Raw genomic sequence first — 6,000 nt, 5'->3', positions numbered from 1 at the left:
GGGCTGTTTTTGCGTTGGATTGGGTGGGAAAAAAATTTTCCACCTGGCAACACTGTTGGGCGGGTTTTGGGCTGGATTTGGGCTCGAAAAAAGTTTTCCACCTGGCAACCCTGCTTCTATGGTCTGTGTCCTGAAAATGGCTGATACAAATCAAGGTAAGGTATACACAAGAAGCAGCACATATGAGTTTATCTTATTGGGCAGACTAGATGGACCGTGGAGGTCTTTTTCTGCCGTCATCTACTATGTTACTATGTATTGACCTGTAAATTTTAGCATATACAGAGGTTGAAATAACTTTTCCTAAGTATGTTTTCTAAAGCCTGAAACGTATGAATGTTGAATTCTTTTATTCTCATTATAGTACCAAATCACGTCGAAGTAATCCCTCTTTGCTAAAACTTCGGATACACACACAGCAAAATTGGAACATTTTTTTGTTGTGGTGACATTGAAAACTTTTATCAGCGTCTGCTGTACCCCAGCGTGGCAGTGACTCTAACCTTTAAAGATCCCCAACTTGAAACACTGGCGATTCTAGCTTGCTTTCACCCTGACTTTCCAATGAACATAACATAAACAGCACTATCATCACACAGCATTTTCCACGGTTATTTCAGGCCTTTTTCCCGCCTCGCGTCACTAAGGTGACGCACTTAACTCCGTCCACAAGCTGGTGTCCCAGGCGCATGCGCAGCGCACTGATCATCATCTTACGCCTCGTTATTTTTACGGCTTGTACGTAGTGTGGGCGGTCGTTTGCCTGCCGACTGCCGAGGCTCCTCCCTCCCCGCTCCTAAAGCATCGGGGCTGGGGACGTGCGGGTAGGGTCAGGGTGGGAGTTTGCTGACTGGAGCGGGAAAAGCTGCCGGCCGGATGAAGCTTTGCGGGGCCATCTATCGCCTGCTCAGAGCGCAGGCCGCAGGTGAGCACCCGCCACTGCTCAGGGCAAAGTCGGGATCTCGAGCTGCTTCCTCATCCCACAGCTAGACTGAGAGGGGCGAACGGTGAGCAGAGGCCATACAATCGGATGCACAGAGAAAAGTGAAGTGGGTCCAGATCCATTGTGAAGGTTCCTTGAGGTATAATAACATACTATGCATGGGCAGATGTTGCTGAGAGAAAGAGTGGAGTGCGTGTGTGTCAAGATGACCAGGGATGAGAGGTGCTTTGGTGAATATCACAGTAATTTGCGGGTGGTTTGGGGAGGTTAGAAGTCCGAGAGGATCACGGTGATGGAGGCAGAAGAAAGTAGTAGTCTTAGAAGAAGGAGAAATAAAAGAGAATCGCAGTGGTTGCGTGGGGGTGGGAAACGGGGGCGGGGAGAGAAGGAGAAATCAAGTGTGATTGTCATGTTAATAGGTCACTTGAGTCGATGCCATTCATGTGAGGGGAGAAAAATCACTGTGATACCCAGAATTGTTGATTTTTGCACTCACATATTAATTCAACCATGACTAGCAAACTCTGCTCAGAATGGCATGTCGTGGTTGTATTAATACGTGAAAGATCAGCAAGCAAGTTGTAGGTGATATCTTTATTACATTAACCATGCATTTGTGATTTTGAAGAATGATGCTTTGCATATTAGACTAGTGCAAAATAAACTAAGGATAATATTTGAATACTCAAGCAACTTAAACTTATGGGTCGGATTTCCAGTAGTCATGTTTCTTCTAAAAGTCTGAAGTGTCAAAAATGTATGTAATTAGTGTAGTGAATCATATGCCCTTTAATTCATTGCATTTTGGTTGGGGAAAGAAATAGGAATGTTATTCATATATGTGGGAGTCTGATCTTATGGGGTGGAAGAGATGGTAACATGGAATTTGTAATGGCATGAAAATTAAGATTACATTAAGAGAAAGTGATAGCCACTTAAACCTGCTGAGACAAAATACTGAATTCAAAGAGCTGTGGAGTTTAACATCATGTGTTGTGTGGGGTGATGTTATTTATTTGGAAAGTGAATTTACACATTATTAGTAGGTGTGAGATCTAATTTGTACTGAGGTAGAAATCAAAACGAGTAACACCTTGAGTTGTCAAATACTGTAGTAGTGGAAAGTGAAAGAATATTTGCTGATCAAACTGGTTATCAAAAGGACAAGGCAGTAATGGCATCATCCCCTGCTGTCAAAATGACTACCACTATATAAGATGCCATAAGGTATGTTTGCTTTTCAAAGGTTGTGGAGCTATATCTTATTATTTATATATGTTCAAGGTACATTTTATTTTAAGTAAATACCATACCACTCATCCTCCCTATCTCATCAGCTTGTATCCTTGGAATCATCTTCGACTCCTCTCTCTGCACATATTCAACAGACTACTAATACCTGTCGTTTCTTTCTCTATAATATCACCAAAATTCGCCCTTTCCTTTCTCAGCACACTACCAGAACTCTTATCACCTCTCGTTTAGACTATTGCAACTTACTTCTCACAGGTCTCCCACTTAGCCATCTCTCTCCTCTTCAATCTGTTCAAAGTTCTGCTGCACGACTAATATTCAGCCAGTGTCATTATGCTCATATTAGCCCTCTCCTCAAGTCACTTCACTGGCTTTCTATCCGTTTCCGCATACAGTTCAAACTCTTCTTATTGACCTATAAGTGCATTCACTCTGCAGCTCCTCAGTACCTCTCCACTCTCATCTCTCCCTACATTCCTCCCCGGGAACTCCATTCACTGTGTAAATCTCTCTTATCTGCACCCTTCTCCTCCACTGCTAACTCCAGACTCCGTTCCTTTTATCTTGCTGCACCATATGCCTGGAATAGGCTTCCGGAGCCGCTACGTCAAGCTCCATCTCTGGCCTTCTTCAAATCTAAGCTAAAAGCCCACCTTTTTGATGCTGCTTTTAACTCCTAACCCTTATTCACTTGTTCAGAACCCTTATTTTATCATCCTCACTTTAATATTCCCTTATCTCTTGTTTGTCCTAATTAGATTGTAAGCTCTGTCGAGCAGGGACTGTGTCTTCATGTTCAAGTGTACAGCACTTTGTACGTCTAGTAGCGCTATAGAAATGATAAGTAGTAGTAGTAATACCAGAATACATAGCTGTTTTGCTTGAATCAAGCAAATACAGTTATTAAACAATTTAGTGTTTAGTTTGGCTTGGCAACATTTCTCTTTTTCAAGCCCAAGGCATACTTTAACAAAAATGTTGTGCAGCACGCCTGCCCCTCTGAAGCGGGCAGTGTGGACATGGAGAGAACTCATGGTCACAAGGAACATGCTAGGGAAGTACTAACCCTCTAATTCTATCAACTTGTGTGTTCAAATTTATGCCCGCAGGTAATAGAACGAGGTCATTTACGCATGTTAATTCAATAATTGGCTTTTAATTGGAGTTAAGGCCAATTATAGCCAGTAGCTGGTGCTAATTAGCAATAATTAGCAGTTTACCTTATTAATGCCCTGTAAGTCTTGTACGCAAATTTGAGAGCATGCAACTTCAAGGGGGGGCATGGACAAGTTGGAAGTGTGTCAAGCAGTTGTACTCATGGGTTATAGAATACTATTATTTACGTGCCTAACTGCACAACTGCTGTTATAAAATTTGTGCTTAGTATGCATTATCCCGGTGCCTACGTTTCAACAACCTTTTGAGAATTTACCCCTAAACGTTTTGCTAGTAGCCAAGAGGACTCTGAGACTCAGGTGAGGGGAACTGGAAGAGATGTGGTATTCAACTATATACTGCACAAAGTAGGGCCTAGCTATCTCTACCTTACAATATATGCTGCCTATTAATTCCCATACTCTCTGGCTAATGCTTTATCCAGGAAGAAGAGGCATGTGTGCTTGAAAAAAAAAACTCCTAGATGTTTAGGAGCCATCTCGGGTTTCTCTTGGTGCTGAGAGCAGTACTTGTCTACTCAGTGCTTTTTTTGTAGAAAAAAAGGTGCCGGTACTCATTATGGGCGGGGTCATCACATATGGCTCCACCCCTATGATAGCCACACCCACATTAACCACACCCCCTATACCAGCCATGGCGCATATAAACAGACATCATTGAAAATATTACAGTACTATAGGAGAAAAAAATAACGAGATTTGCTAAGTAGTAGTAGTATACCCAGTGCAAAATAAGACAGCCAATGTAAATTCTCAAATTGGACATATTACAAACACTAAAATGAAAATAAAATGATTTTTTTCTACCTTTGTTGTCTGGTGACTGTTTTTCTTTCCATATTGGTCCCAGTCTGTGATTCTCCTTTCCTTTGTTTTCGCTTAACTCTTCTGTGCCATTTGTCATTTTTTGTCTCCTTTTTCTTTGCTTTCTTCAATATTTTTCAGGCTCTCTCTCTGTCCAGATTTAATTCATTCTTACTATCGATTCTTTAATTTCCTTCATCTACCTGTGGCTTTTCATCTTTTCCTCACCCTTGTTCTCCCCATGCCCCTTCCTCTTATTCTCCAGTCTTTCTCTATTCCCCTTTTCCATCCAGCAGCTCTGCTTTCTCTCCCCATCCTTCCAGTGTCTCCCCTATTTCTTTCTGCATTCTTCCATCCAGCGTCTTCCCTCTCTCTCTCCCCATCCTTCCATCTGTTTTTCCCTCTCTCTCTCTCTCTCTCTCTCCCCCATCCTTCCATCTGTTTTTCCCTCTCTCTCTCTCTCTCTCTCTCCCCATCCTTCCATCTGTTTTTCCCTCTCTCTCTCTCTCTCTCTCTCTCCCCATCCTTCCATCTGTTTTTCCCTCTCTCTCTCTCTCTCTCTCTCCCCATCCTTCCATCTGTTTTTCCCCTCTCTCTCTCTCTCTCTCTCCCCATCCTTCCATCTGTTTTTCCCCTCTCTCTCTCTCTCTCTCCCATCCTTCCATCTGTTTTTCCCTCTCTCTCTCTCTCTCTCCCCATCCTTCCATCTGTTTTTCCCTCTCTCTCTCTCTCTCTCTCCCCATCCTTCCATCTGTTTTTCCCTCTCTCTCTCTCTCTCTCTCTCCCCATCCTTCCATCTGTTTTTCCCTCTCTCTCTCTCCCCATCCTTCCATCTGTTTTTCCCTCTCTCTCTCTCTCTCTCTCTCCCCATCCTTCCATCTGTTTTCCCTCTCTCTCTCTCCCCATCCTTCCATCTGTTTTTCCCTCTCTCTCTCTCTCCCCATCCTTCCATCTGTTTTTCCCTCTCTCTCTCTCCCCATCCTTCCATCTGTTTTTCCCTCTCTCTCTCTCCCCATCCTTCCATCTGTTTTTCCCTCTCTCTCTCTCTCCCCATCCTTCCATCTGTTTTTCCCTCTCTCTCTCTCCCCATCCTTCCATCTGTTTTTCCCTCTCTCTCTCTCCCCATCCTTCCATCTGTTTTTCCCTCTCTCTCTCTCTCTCCCCATCCTTCCATCTGTTTTTCCCTCTCTCTCTCTCTCCCCATCCTTCCATCTGTTTTTCCCTCTCTCTCTCTCTCTCCCCATCCTTCCATCTGTTTTTCTCTCTCTCTCTCTCTCTCCCCCATCCTTCCATCTGTTTTTCTCTCTCTCTCTCTCTCTCCCCATCCTTCCATCTGTTTTTCTCTCTCTCTCCCCATCCTTCCATCTGTTTTTCTCTCTCTCTCTCTCTCTCCCCATCCTTCCATCTGTTTTTCTCTCTCTCTCCCCATCCTTCCATCTGTTTTTCTCTCTCTCTCCCCATCCTTCCATCTGTTTTTCTCTCTCTCTCCCCATCCTTCCATCTGTTTTTCTCTCTCTCTCCCCATCCTTCCATCTGTTTTTCCCTCTCTCTCCCCATCCTTCCATCTGTTTTTCCCTCTCTCTCTCTCCCCATCTTTCCATCTGTTTTTCCCTCTCTCTCCCCATCCTTCCATCTGTTTTTCCCTCTCTCTCTCTCTCTCTCTCTCTCCCCCATCCTTCCATCTGTTTTTCCCTCTCTCTCTCTCTCTCTCTCTCTCCCATCTTTCCATCTGTTTTTCCCTCTCTCTCCCCATCCTTCCATCTGTTTTTCCCTCTCTCTCTCTCTCTCTCTCTCCCCATCCTTCCATCTGTTTTTCCCTCTCTC

General features: G+C 43.9%; 1 long non-coding RNA gene across 1 annotated transcript in view; it reads left to right on the top strand.

Moving 5' to 3' along the window:
• The first annotated feature begins 841 nt into the window (after positions 1-841).
• LOC115471117 overlaps positions 842-6,000 on the top strand; it is a 124,342-nt gene continuing 119,183 nt past the window's right edge. Inside the window, exon 1 of the long non-coding RNA XR_003942280.1 lies at positions 842-925. This is a non-coding gene — a long non-coding RNA (uncharacterized LOC115471117). The remainder of the gene's footprint in view (positions 926-6,000) is intronic.

This window comes from Microcaecilia unicolor, chromosome 5 (assembly GCF_901765095.1).
Source record: "Microcaecilia unicolor chromosome 5, aMicUni1.1, whole genome shotgun sequence".
NCBI lineage: Eukaryota > Metazoa > Chordata > Amphibia > Gymnophiona > Siphonopidae > Microcaecilia > Microcaecilia unicolor.
Note: the sequence above shows the minus strand (reverse complement) of the source record. Positions and strands in the feature narration are given on the sequence as shown.